Source organism: Bombina bombina, chromosome 7 (genome assembly GCF_027579735.1).
Source record: "Bombina bombina isolate aBomBom1 chromosome 7, aBomBom1.pri, whole genome shotgun sequence".
In the NCBI taxonomy this organism is placed as follows: Eukaryota; Metazoa; Chordata; class Amphibia; order Anura; family Bombinatoridae; genus Bombina; species Bombina bombina.
This window is the reverse complement of record NC_069505.1, coordinates 641,169,330-641,183,383: the sequence shown is the minus strand read 5'-3', so window position 1 is coordinate 641,183,383 and position 14,054 is coordinate 641,169,330.

Genomic DNA, 14,054 nt, shown 5'->3' with positions numbered 1-14,054 from the left:
GACTGATTGTGTAAAGAACAGAGAGATGAGTGAGCTTAAGGATAAACCATGTAAGAGGGTGTATACATTACTTACTGACTGATTAGGTAAAGAACAGAGAGATGAGTGAGCTTAAGGATAAACCATGTAAGAGGGTGTATACATTACTTACTGACTGATTGTGTACAGAACAGAGAGATGAGTGAGCTTAAGGATAAACCATGTAAGAGGGTGTATACATTACTTACTGACTGATTGTGTACAGAACAGAGAGATGAGTGAGCTTAAGGATAAACCATGTAAGAGGGTGTATACATTACTTGCCGACTGATTGTGTAAAGAACTGAGAGAGGAATGAGCTTATGGATAAACCATGTAAGAGGGTGTATACATTACGTACTGACTGATTGTGTAAAGAACAGAGAGATGAGTGAGCTTAAGGATAAACCATGTAAGAGGGTGTATACATTACTTACTGACTGATTGTGTAAAGAACAGAGAGATGAGTGAACTTAAGGATAAACCATGTAAGAGGGTGTATACGTTACTTACCGACTGATAGTGTAAAGAACAGAGAGATGAGTGAGCTTAAGGATAAACCATGTAAGAGGGTGTATACATTACTTGCCGACTGATTGTGTAAAGAACAGAGAGATGAGTGAGCTTAAGGATAAACCATGTAAGAGGGTGTATACATTACTTGCCGACTGATTGTGTAAAGAACAGAGAGATGAGTGAGCTTTAGGATAAACCATGTAAGAGGGTGTATACATTACTTACTGACTGATTGTGTACAGAACAGAGAGATGAGTGAGCTTAAGGATAAACCATGTAAGAGGGTGTATACATTACTTACTGACTGATTGTGTACAGAACAGAGAGATGAGTGAGCTTAAGGATAAACCATGTAAGAGGGTGTATACATTACTTACTGACTGATTGTGTAAAGAACAGAGAGATGAGTGAGTTTAAGGATAAACCATATAAGAGGGTGTATACATTACTTACTGACTGATTGTGTACAGAACAGAGAGATGAGTGAGCTTAAGGATAAACCATGTAAGAGGGTGTATACATTACTTACTGACTGATTGTGTAAAGAACAGAGAGATGAGTGAGCTTAAGGATAAACCATGTAAGAGGGTGTATACATTACTTACTGACTGATTGTGTACAGAACAGAGAGATGAGTGAGCTTAAGAATAAACCATGTAAGAGGGTGTATGCATTACTTACTTACTGATTGTGTAAAGAACAGAGAGATGAGTGAGCTTAATGATAAACTATGTAAGAGGGTGTATACATTATATACTGACTGATTGTGTACATAACAGAGAGATGAGTGAGCTTAAGGATAAACCATGTAAGAGGGTGTATACATTACTTACTGACTGATTGTGTAAAGAACAGAGAGATGAGTGAGCTTAAGAATAAACCATGTAAGAGGGTGTATGCATTACTTACTTACTGATTGTGTAAAGGACAGAGAGATGAGTGAGCTTAAGGATAAACCATGTAAGAGGGTGTATACATTACTTACTGACTGATTGTGTAAAGAACAGAGAGATGAGTGAGCTTAAGGATAAACCATATAAGAGGGTGTATACATTACTTACTGACTGATTGTGTATAGAACAGAGAGATGAGTGAGATTAAGGATAAACCATATAAGAGGGTGTATACATTACTTACTGACTGATTGTGTACAGAACAGAGAGATGAGTGAGATTAAGGATAAACCATGTAAGAGGGTGTATACATTACTTACCAGCTGATTGTGTACAGAACAGAGAGATGAGTGAGCTTAAGGATAAACCATGTAAGAGGGTGTATACATTACTTACTGGCTGATTGTGTAAAGAACAGAGAGATGAGTGAGCTTAAAGATAAACCATGTAAGAGGGTGTATATATTACTTACTGACTGATTGTGTAAAGAACAGAGAGATGAGTGAGCTTTAGGATAACCCATATAAGAGGGTGTATACATTACTTACCGGCTGATTGTGTAAAGAACAGAGAGATGAGTGAGCTTAAGGATAAACCATGTAAGAGGGTGTATACATTACTTACTGACTGATTGTGTACAGAACAGAGAGGTGAGTGAGCTTTAGGATAAACCATGTAAGAGGGTGTATACATTACTTACTGACTGATTGTGTAAAGAACAGAGAGATGAGTGAGCTTAAGGATAAACCATGTAAGAGGGTGTATACATTACTTACCGGCTGATTGTGTAAAGACCAGAGAGATGAGTGAGCTTAATGATAAACCATGTAAGAGGGTGTATACATTACTTACCGGCTGATTGTGTACAGAACAGAGAGATGAGTGAGCTTAATGATAAACCATGTAAGAGGGTGTATACATTACTTACTGACTGATTGTGTAAAGACCAGAGAGATGAGTGAGCTTAAGGATAAACCATGTAAGAGGGTGTATATATTACTTACTGACTGATTGTGTAAAGAACAGATAGATGAGGTGTATACATTACTTACTGACTGATTATGTACAGAACAGAGAGATGAGTGAGCTTAAGGATAAACCATGTAAGAGGGTGTATACATAACTTACTGACTGATTGTGTAAAGAACAGAGAGATGAGTGAGCTTTAGGATAAACCATGTAAGAGGGTATATACATTACTTACTGACTGATTGTGTAAAGTACAGAGAGATGAGTGAGCTTAAGGATAAACCATGTAAGAGGGTGTATACATTACTTACCGGCTGATTGTGTAAAGACCAGAGAGATGAGTGAGCTTAAGGATAAACCATGTAAGAGGGTGTATACATTACTTACTGACTGATTGTGTACAGAACAGAGAGATGAGTGAGCTGAAGGATAAACCATGTAAGAGGGTGTATACATTACTTACCGACTGATTGTGTAAAGAACAGAGAGATGAGTGAGCTTAAGGATAAACCATGTAAGACGGTGTATACATTACTTACTGACTGATTGTGTACAGAACAGAGAGATGAGTGAGCTTAAGGATAAACCATGTAAGAGGGTGTATACATTACTTACTGACTGATTGTGTAACAAACAGAGAGATGAGTGAGCTTAAGGATAAACCATGTAAGAGGGTGTATACATTACTTACTGACTGATTGTGTAAAGAACAGAGAGATGAGTGAGCTTAAGGATAAACCATGTAAGAGGGTGTATACATTACTTACTGACTGATTGTGTAAAGAACAGAGAGATGAGTGAGCTTAAGGATAAACCATGTAAGAGGGTGTATACATTACTTGCCGACTGATTGTGTACAGAACAGAGAGATGAGTGAGCTTAAGGATAAACCATGTAAGAGGGTGTATACATTACTTACCGGCTGATAGTGTACAGAACAGAGAGATGAGTGAGCTTAAGGATAAACCATGTAAGAGGGTGTATACATTACTTACTGACTGATTGTGTACAGAACAGAGAGATGAGTGAGCTTAAGGATAAACCATGTAAGAGGATGTATACATTACTTAGTGACTGATTGTGTACAGAACAGAGAGATGAGTGAGCTAAAGGATAAACCATGTAAGAGGGTGTATACATTACTTACTGACTGATTGTGTACAGAACAGAGAGATGAGTGAGCTTAAGGATAAACCATGTAAGAGGGTGTATACATTACTTACTGACTGATTGTGTAAAGAACAGAGAGATGAGTGGGCTTAAGGATAAACCATGTAAGAGGGTGTATACATTAGTTACTGACTGATTGTGTAAAGAACAGAGAGATGAGTGGGCTTAAGGATAAACCATGTAAGAGGGTGTATACATTACTTAGTGACTGATTGTGTACAGAACAGACAGATGAGTGAGCTTAAGGATAAACCATGTAATAGGGTGTATACATTACTTACTGACTGATTGTGTACAGAACAGAGAGATGAGTGAGCTTAAGGATAAACCATGTAAGAGGGTGTATACATTACTTACTGACTGATTGTGTAAAGAACAGAGAGATAAGTAAGCTTAAGGATAAACCATGTAAGAGGGTGTATACATTACTTACTGACTGATTGTGTAAAGAACAGAGAGATGAGTGAGCTTAAGGATAAACCATGTAAGAGGGTGTATACATTACTTACCGGCTGATTGTGTAAAGAACAGAGAGATGAGTGAGCTTAAGGATAAACCATGTAAGAGGGTGTATACATTACTTACTGGCTGATTGTGTACAGAACAGAGAGATGAGTGAGATTAAGGATAAACCATATAAGAGGGTGTATACATTACTTACTGACTGATTGTGTACAGAACAGAGAGATGAGTGAGATTAAGGATAAACCATGTAAGAGGGTGTATACATTACTTACCAGCTGATTGTATAAAGATTAGAACAGAGAGATGAGTGAGCTTAAGGATAAACCATGTAAGAGGGTGTATACATTACTTACTGACTGATTGTGTACAGAACAGAGAGATGAGTGAGCTTAAGGATAAACCATGTAAGAGGGTGTATACATTACTTACAGACTGATTGTGTACAGAACAGAGAGATGAGTGAGCTTAAGGATAAACCATGTAAGAGGGTGTATACATTACTTACCGGCTGATTGTGTAAAGAACAGAGAGATGAGTGAGCTTAAGGATAACCCATGTAAGAGGGTGTATACATTACTTACTGACTGATTGTGTAAAGAACAGAGAGATGAGTGAGGTTAAGGATAAACCATGTAAGAGGGTGTATACATTATTTACTGACTGATTGTGTACAGAACAGAGATATGAGTAAGCTTAAGGATAAACCATGTAAGAGGGTGTATACATTACTTACTGACTGATTGTGTACAGAACAGAGAGATGACTGAGCTTAAGGATAAACCATGTAAAAGGGTGTATACATTACTTACTGACTTATTGTGTAAAGAACAGAGAGATGAGTGAGATTAAGGATAAACCATGTAAGAGGGTGTATACATTACTTACTGACTGATTGTGTACAGAACAGAGAGGTGAGTGAGCTTAAGGATAAACCATGTAAGAGGGTGTATACATTACTTACTGACTGATTGTGTAAAGAACAGAGAGATGAGTGAGCTTAAGGATAAACCATATAAGAGGGTGTATACATTACTTACTGACTGATTGTGTAAAGAACAGAGAGATGAGAGAGCTTAAGGATAAACCATGTAAGAGGGTGTATACATTACTTACTGACTGATTGTGTACAGAACAGAGAGATGAGTGAGATTATGGATAAACCATGTAAGAGGGTGTATACATGACTTACCAGCTGATTGTGTACAGAACAGAGAGATGAGTGAGCTTAAGGATAAACCATGTAAGGGAGTGTATACATTACTTACTGACTGATTGTGTAAAGAACAGAGAGATGAGTGAGCTTAAGGATAAACCATGTAAGAGGGTGTATACATTACTTACTGGCTGATTGTGTAAAGAACAGAGAGATGAGTGAGCTTAAGGATAAACCATGTAAGAGGGTGTATACATTACTTACCGGCTGATTGTGTAAAGAACAGAGAGATGAGTGAGCTTAAGGATAAACCATGTAAGAGGGTGTATACATTACTTACAGACTGATTGTGTACAGAACAGAGAGATGAGTGAGCTTAAGGATAAACCATGTAAGAGGGTGTATACATTACTTACTGACTGATTGTGTACAGAACAGAGAGATGAGTGAGCTTAAGGATAAACCATGTAAGAGGGTGTATACATTACTTACTGGCTGATTGTGTACAGAACAGAGAGATGAGTGAGATTAAGGATAAACCATATAAGAGGGTGTATACATTACTTACTGACTGATTGTATAAAGAACAGAGAGATGAGTGTTCTTAAGGATAAACCATGTAAGAGGGTGTATACATTACTTACTGACTGATTGTGTACAGAACAGAGAGATGAGTGAGCTTAAGGATAAACCATGTAAGAGGGTGTATACATTACTTACTGGCTGACTGTGTAAAGAACAGAGAGATGAGTGAGCTTAAGGATAAACCATGTAAGGGAGTGTATACATTACTTACTGACTGATTGTGTAAAGACCAGAGAGATGAGTGAGCTTAAGGATAAACCATGTAAGAGGGTGTATACATTACTTACTGGCTGATTGTGTAAAGAACAGAGAGATGAGTGAGCTTAAGGATAAACCATGTAAGAGGGTGTATACATTACTTACCGGCTGATTGTGTAAAGAACAGAGAGATGAGTGAGCTTAAGGATAAACCATGTAAGAGGGTGTATACATTACTTACAGACTGATTGTGTACAGAACAGAGAGATGAGTGAGCTTAGGGATAAACCATGTACGAGGGTGTATACATTACTTACCAGCTGATTGTGTACAGAACAGAGAGATGAGTGAGCTTAAGGATAAACCATGTAAGAGGGTGTATACATTACTTACCGGCTGATTGTGTAAAGAACAGAGAGATGAGTGGGCTTAAGGATAAACCATGTAAGAGGGTGTATACATTACTTACCGGCTGATTATGTACAGAACAGAGAGATGAGTGAGCTTAAGGATAAACCATGTAAGAGGGTGTATACATTACTTACCGGCTGATTGTGTAAAGAACAGAGAGATGAGTGAGCTTAAGGATAAACCATGTAAGAGGGTGTATACATTACTTACCGGCTGATTGTGTACAGAACAGAGAGATGAGTGAGCTTAAGGATAAACCATGTAAGAGGGTGTATACATTACTTACCGGCTGATAGTGTAAAGAACAGAGAGATGAGTGAGCTTAAGGATAAACCATGTAAGAGGGTGTATACATTACTTACCAGCTGATTGTGTACAGAACAGAGAGATGAGTGAGCTTAAGGATAAACCATGTAAGAGGGTGTATACATTACGTACTGACTGATTGTGTACAGAACAGAGATATGAGTGAGCTTAAGGATAAACCATGTAAGAGGGTGTATACATTACTTACTGGCTGATTGTGTACAAAACAGAGAGATTAGTGAGCTTAAGGATAAACCATGTAAGAGGGTGTATACATTACTTACTGACTGATTGTGTACAGAACAGAGAGATGAGTGAGTTTAAGGATAAACCATGTAAGAGGGTGTATACATTACTTACTGACTGATTGTGTACAGAACAGAGAGATGACTGAGCTTAAGGATAAACCATGTAAGAGGGTGTATACATTACTTACTGACTGATTGTGTACAGAACAGAGAGATGAGTGAGCTTAAGGATAAACCATGTAACAGGGTGTATACATTACTTACTGACTGATTGTGTAAAGAACAGAGAGATGAGTGAGCTTAAGGATAAACCATGTAAGAGGGTGTATACATTACTTACCGGCTGATTGTGTAAAGAACAGAGAGATGAGTGAGCTTAAGGATAAACCATGTAAGAGGGTGTATACATTACTTACTGACTTATTGTGTACAGAACAGAGAGATGAGTGAGCTTAAGGATAAACCGTGTAAGAGGGTGTATACATTACTTACTGACTGATTGTGTACAGAACAGAGAGATGAGTGAGCTTAAGGATAAACCATGTAACAGGGTGTATACATTACTTACTGACTGATTGTGTAAAGAACAGAGAGATGAGTGAGCTTTAGGATAAACCATGTAAGAGGGTGTATACATTACTTACCGGCTGATTGTGTAAAGAACAGAGAGATGAGTGAGCTTAAGGATAAACCATGTAAGAGGGTGTATACATTACTTACTGACTGATTGTGTACAGAACAGAGAGATGACTGAGCTTAAGGATAAACCATGTAAGAGGGTGTATACATTACTTACTGACTGATTGTGTACAGAACAGAGAGATGAGTGAGCTTAAGGATAAACCATGTAAGAGGGTGTATACATTACTTACTGGCTGACTGTGTAAAGAACAGAGAGATGAGTGAGCTTAAGGATAAACCATGTAAGGGAGTGTATACATTACTTACTGACTGATTGTGTAAAGACCAGAGAGATGAGTGAGCTTAAGGATAAACCATGTAAGAGGGTGTATACATTACTTACTGGCTGATTGTGTAAAGAACAGAGAGATGAGTGAGCTTAAGGATAAACCATGTAAGAGGGTGTATACATTACTTACCGGCTGATTGTGTAAAGAACAGAGAGATGAGTGAGCTTAAGGATAAACCATGTAAGAGGGTGTATACATTACTTACAGACTGATTGTGTACAGAACAGAGAGATGAGTGAGCTTAGGGATAAACCATGTACGAGGGTGTATACATTACTTACCAGCTGATTGTGTACAGAACAGAGAGATGAGTGAGCTTAAGGATAAACCATGTAAGAGGGTGTATACATTACTTACCGGCTGATTGTGTAAAGAACAGAGAGATGAGTGGGCTTAAGGATAAACCATGTAAGAGGGTGTATACATTACTTACCGGCTGATTATGTACAGAACAGAGAGATGAGTGAGCTTAAGGATAAACCATGTAAGAGGGTGTATACATTACTTACCGGCTGATAGTGTAAAGAACAGAGAGATGAGTGAGCTTAAGGATAAACCATGTAAGAGGGTGTATACATTACTTACCGGCTGATTGTGTACAGAACAGAGAGATGAGTGAGCTTAAGGATAAACCATGTAAGAGGGTGTATACATTACTTACCGGCTGATAGTGTAAAGAACAGAGAGATGAGTGAGCTTAAGGATAAACCATGTAAGAGGGTGTATACATTACTTACCAGCTGATTGTGTACAGAACAGAGAGATGAGTGAGCTTAAGGATAAACCATGTAAGAGGGTGTATACATTACGTACTGACTGATTGTGTACAGAACAGAGATATGAGTGAGCTTAAGGATAAACCATGTAAGAGGGTGTATACATTACTTACTGGCTGATTGTGTACAAAACAGAGAGATTAGTGAGCTTAAGGATAAACCATGTAAGAGGGTGTATACATTACTTACTGACTGATTGTGTACAGAACAGAGAGATGAGTGAGTTTAAGGATAAACCATGTAAGAGGGTGTATACATTACTTACTGACTGATTGTGTACAGAACAGAGAGATGAGTGAGCTTAAGGATAAACCATGTAAGAGGGTGTATACATTACTTACTGACTGATTGTGTACAGAACAGAGAGATGAGTGAGCTTAAGGATAAACCATGTAACAGGGTGTATACATTACTTACTGACTGATTGTGTAAAGAACAGAGAGATGAGTGAGCTTAAGGATAAACCATGTAAGAGGGTGTATACATTACTTACCGGCTGATTGTGTAAAGAACAGAGAGATGAGTGAGCTTAAGGATAAACCATGTAAGAGGGTGTATACATTACTTACTGACTTATTGTGTACAGAACAGAGAGATGAGTGAGCTTAAGGATAAACCGTGTAAGAGGGTGTATACATTACTTACTGACTGATTGTGTACAGAACAGAGAGATGAGTGAGCTTAAGGATAAACCATGTAACAGGGTGTATACATTACTTACTGACTGATTGTGTAAAGAACAGAGAGATGAGTGAGCTTTAGGATAAACCATGTAAGAGGGTGTATACATTACTTACCGGCTGATTGTGTAAAGAACAGAGAGATGAGTGAGCTTAAGGATAAACCATGTAAGAGGGTGTATACATTACTTACTGACTGATTGTGTACAGAACAGAGAGATGACTGAGCTTAAGGATAAACCATGTAAGAGGGTGTATACATTACTTACTGACTTATTGTGTACAGAACAGAGAGATGAGTGAGCTTAAGGATAAACCGTGTAAGAGGGTGTATACATTACTTACTGGCTGATTGTGTAAATAACAGAGAGATGAGTGAGCTTAAGGATAAACCATGTAAGAGGGTGTATACATTACTTACTGACTGATTGTGTAAAGAACAGAGAGATGAGTGAGCTTAAGGATAAACCATGTAAGAGGGTGTATACATTACTTACCGGCTGATTGTGTACATAACATAGAGATGAGTGAGCTTAAGGATAAACCATGTAAGAGGGTGTATACATTACTTACCAGCTGATTGTGTACAGAACAGAGAGATGAGTGAGCTTAAGAATAAACCATGTATGAGGGTGTATACATTACTTACTGACTGATTGTGTACAGAACAGAGAGATGAGTGAGCTTAAGGATAAACCATGTAAGAGGGTGTATACATTACTTACTGACTGATTGTGTACAGAACAGAGAGATGAGTGAGCTTAAGGGTAAACCATGTAACAGGGTGTATATATTACTTACTGACTGATTGTGTAAAGAACAGAGAGATGAGTGAGCTTAAGGATAAACCATGTAAGAGGGTGTATACATTACTTACTGACTGATTGTGTAAAGAACAGAGAGATGAGTGAGCTTAAGAATAAACCATGTAAGAGGGTGTATACATTACTTAGTGACTGATTGTGTACAGAACAGAGAGATGAGTGAGCTAAAGGATAAACCATGTAAGAGGGTGTATACATTACTTACTGACTGATTGTGTACAGAACAGAGAGATGAGTGAGCTTAAGGATAAACCATGTAAGAGGGTGTATACATTACTTACTGACTGATTGTGTAAAGAACAGAGAGATGAGTGGGCTTAAGGATAAACCATGTAAGAGGGTGTATACATTAGTTACTGACTGATTGTGTAAAGAACAGAGAGATGAGTGGGCTTAAGGATAAACCATGTAAGAGGGTGTATACATTACTTAGTGACTGATTGTGTACAGAACAGACAGATGAGTGAGCTTAAGGATAAACCATGTAATAGGGTGTATACATTACTTACTGACTGATTGTGTACAGAACAGAGAGATGAGTGAGCTTAAGGATAAACCATGTAAGAGGGTGTATACATTACTTACTGACTGATTGTGTAAAGAACAGAGAGATAAGTAAGCTTAAGGATAAACCATGTAAGAGGGTGTATACATTACTTACTGACTGATTGTGTAAAGAACAGAGAGATGAGTGAGCTTAAGGATAAACCATGTAAGAGGGTGTATACATTACTTACCGGCTGATTGTGTAAAGAACAGAGAGATGAGTGAGCTTAAGGATAAACCATGTAAGAGGGTGTATACATTACTTACTGGCTGATTGTGTACAGAACAGAGAGATGAGTGAGATTAAGGATAAACCATATAAGAGGGTGTATACATTACTTACTGACTGATTGTGTACAGAACAGAGAGATGAGTGAGATTAAGGATAAACCATGTAAGAGGGTGTATACATTACTTACCAGCTGATTGTATAAAGATTAGAACAGAGAGATGAGTGAGCTTAAGGATAAACCATGTAAGAGGGTGTATACATTACTTACTGACTGATTGTGTACAGAACAGAGAGATGAGTGAGCTTAAGGATAAACCATGTAAGAGGGTGTATACATTACTTACAGACTGATTGTGTACAGAACAGAGAGATGAGTGAGCTTAAGGATAAACCATGTAAGAGGGTGTATACATTACTTACCGGCTGATTGTGTAAAGAACAGAGAGATGAGTGAGCTTAAGGATAACCCATGTAAGAGGGTGTATACATTACTTACTGACTGATTGTGTAAAGAACAGAGAGATGAGTGAGGTTAAGGATAAACCATGTAAGAGGGTGTATACATTATTTACTGACTGATTGTGTACAGAACAGAGATATGAGTAAGCTTAAGGATAAACCATGTAAGAGGGTGTATACATTACTTACTGACTGATTGTGTACAGAACAGAGAGATGACTGAGCTTAAGGATAAACCATGTAAAAGGGTGTATACATTACTTACTGACTTATTGTGTAAAGAACAGAGAGATGAGTGAGATTAAGGATAAACCATGTAAGAGGGTGTATACATTACTTACTGACTGATTGTGTACAGAACAGAGAGGTGAGTGAGCTTAAGGATAAACCATGTAAGAGGGTGTATACATTACTTACTGACTGATTGTGTAAAGAACAGAGAGATGAGTGAGCTTAAGGATAAACCATATAAGAGGGTGTATACATTACTTACTGACTGATTGTGTAAAGAACAGAGAGATGAGAGAGCTTAAGGATAAACCATGTAAGAGGGTGTATACATTACTTACTGACTGATTGTGTACAGAACAGAGAGATGAGTGAGATTATGGATAAACCATGTAAGAGGGTGTATACATGACTTACCAGCTGATTGTGTATAGAACAGAGAGATGAGTGAGCTTAAGGATAAACCATGTAAGGGAGTGTATACATTACTTACTGACTGATTGTGTAAAGAACAGAGAGATGAGTGAGCTTAAGGATAAACCATGTAAGAGGGTGTATACATTACTTACTGGCTGATTGTGTAAAGAACAGAGAGATGAGTGAGCTTAAGGATAAACCATGTAAGAGGGTGTATACATTACTTACCGGCTGATTGTGTAAAGAACAGAGAGATGAGTGAGCTTAAGGATAAACCATGTAAGAGGGTGTATACATTACTTACAGACTGATTGTGTACAGAACAGAGAGATGAGTGAGCTTAAGGATAAACCATGTAAGAGGGTGTATACATTACTTACTGACTGATTGTGTACAGAACAGAGAGATGAGTGAGCTTAAGGATAAACCATGTAAGAGGGTGTATACATTACTTACTGGCTGATTGTGTACAGAACAGAGAGATGAGTGAGATTAAGGATAAACCATATAAGAGGGTGTATACATTACTTACTGACTGATTGTGTACAGAACAGAGAGATGAGTGAGATTAAGGATAAACCATGTAAGAGGGTGTATACATTACTTACCAGCTGATTGTATAAAGATTAGAACAGAGAGATGAGTGAGCTTAAGGATAAAACATGTAACAGGGTGTATACATTACTTACTGACTGATTGTGTACAGAACAGAGAGATGAGTGAGCTTAAGGATAAACCATGTAAGAGGGTGTATACATTACTTACTGGCTGACTGTGTAAAGAACAGAGAGATGAGTGAGCTTAAGGATAAACCATGTAAGAGGGTGTATACATTACTTACTGACTGATTGTGTACAGAACAGATAGATGACTGAGATTATGGATAAACCATGTAAGAGGGTGTATACATAACTTACCGGCTGATTGTGTAAAGAACAGAGAGATGAGTGAGCTTAAGGATAAACCATGTAAGGGAGTGTATACATTACTTACTGACTGATTGTGTAAAGACCAGAGAGATGAGTGAGCTTAAGGATAAACCATGTAAGAGGGTGTATACATTACTTACTGGCTGATTGTGTAAAGAACAGAGAGATGAGTGAGCTTAAGGATAAACCATGTAAGAGGGTGTATACATTACTTACCGGCTGATTGTGTAAAGAACAGAGAGATGAGTGAGCTTAAGGATAAACCATGTAAGAGGGTGTATACATTACTTACAGACTGATTGTGTACAGAACAGAGAGATGAGTGAGCTTAGGGATAAACCATGTACGAGGGTGTATACATTACTTACCAGCTGATTGTGTACAGAACAGAGAGATGAGTGAGCTTAAGGATAAACCATGTAAGAGGGTGTATACATTACTTACCGGCTGATTGTGTAAAGAACAGAGAGATGAGTGGGCTTAAGGATAAACCATGTAAGAGGGTGTATACATTACTTACCGGCTGATTATGTACAGAACAGAGAGATGAGTGAGCTTAAGGATAAACCATGTAAGAGGGTGTATACATTACTTACCGGCTGATAGTGTAAAGAACAGAGAGATGAGTGAGCTTAAGGATAAACCATGTAAGAGGGTGTATACATTACTTACCGGCTGATTGTGTACAGAACAGAGAGATGAGTGAGCTTAAGGATAAACCATGTAAGAGGGTGTATACATTACTTACCGGCTGATAGTGTAAAGAACAGAGAGATGAGTGAGCTTAAGGATAAACCATGTAAGAGGGTGTATACATTACTTACCAGCTGATTGTGTACAGAACAGAGAGATGAGTGAGCTTAAGGATAAACCATGTAAGAGGGTGTATACATTACGTACTGACTGATTGTGTACAGAACAGAGATATGAGTGAGCTTAAGGATAAACCATGTAAGAGGGTGTATACATTACTTACTGGCTGATTGTGTACAAAACAGAGAGATTAGTGAGCTTAAGGATAAACCATGTAAGAGGGTGTATACATTACTTACTGACTGAT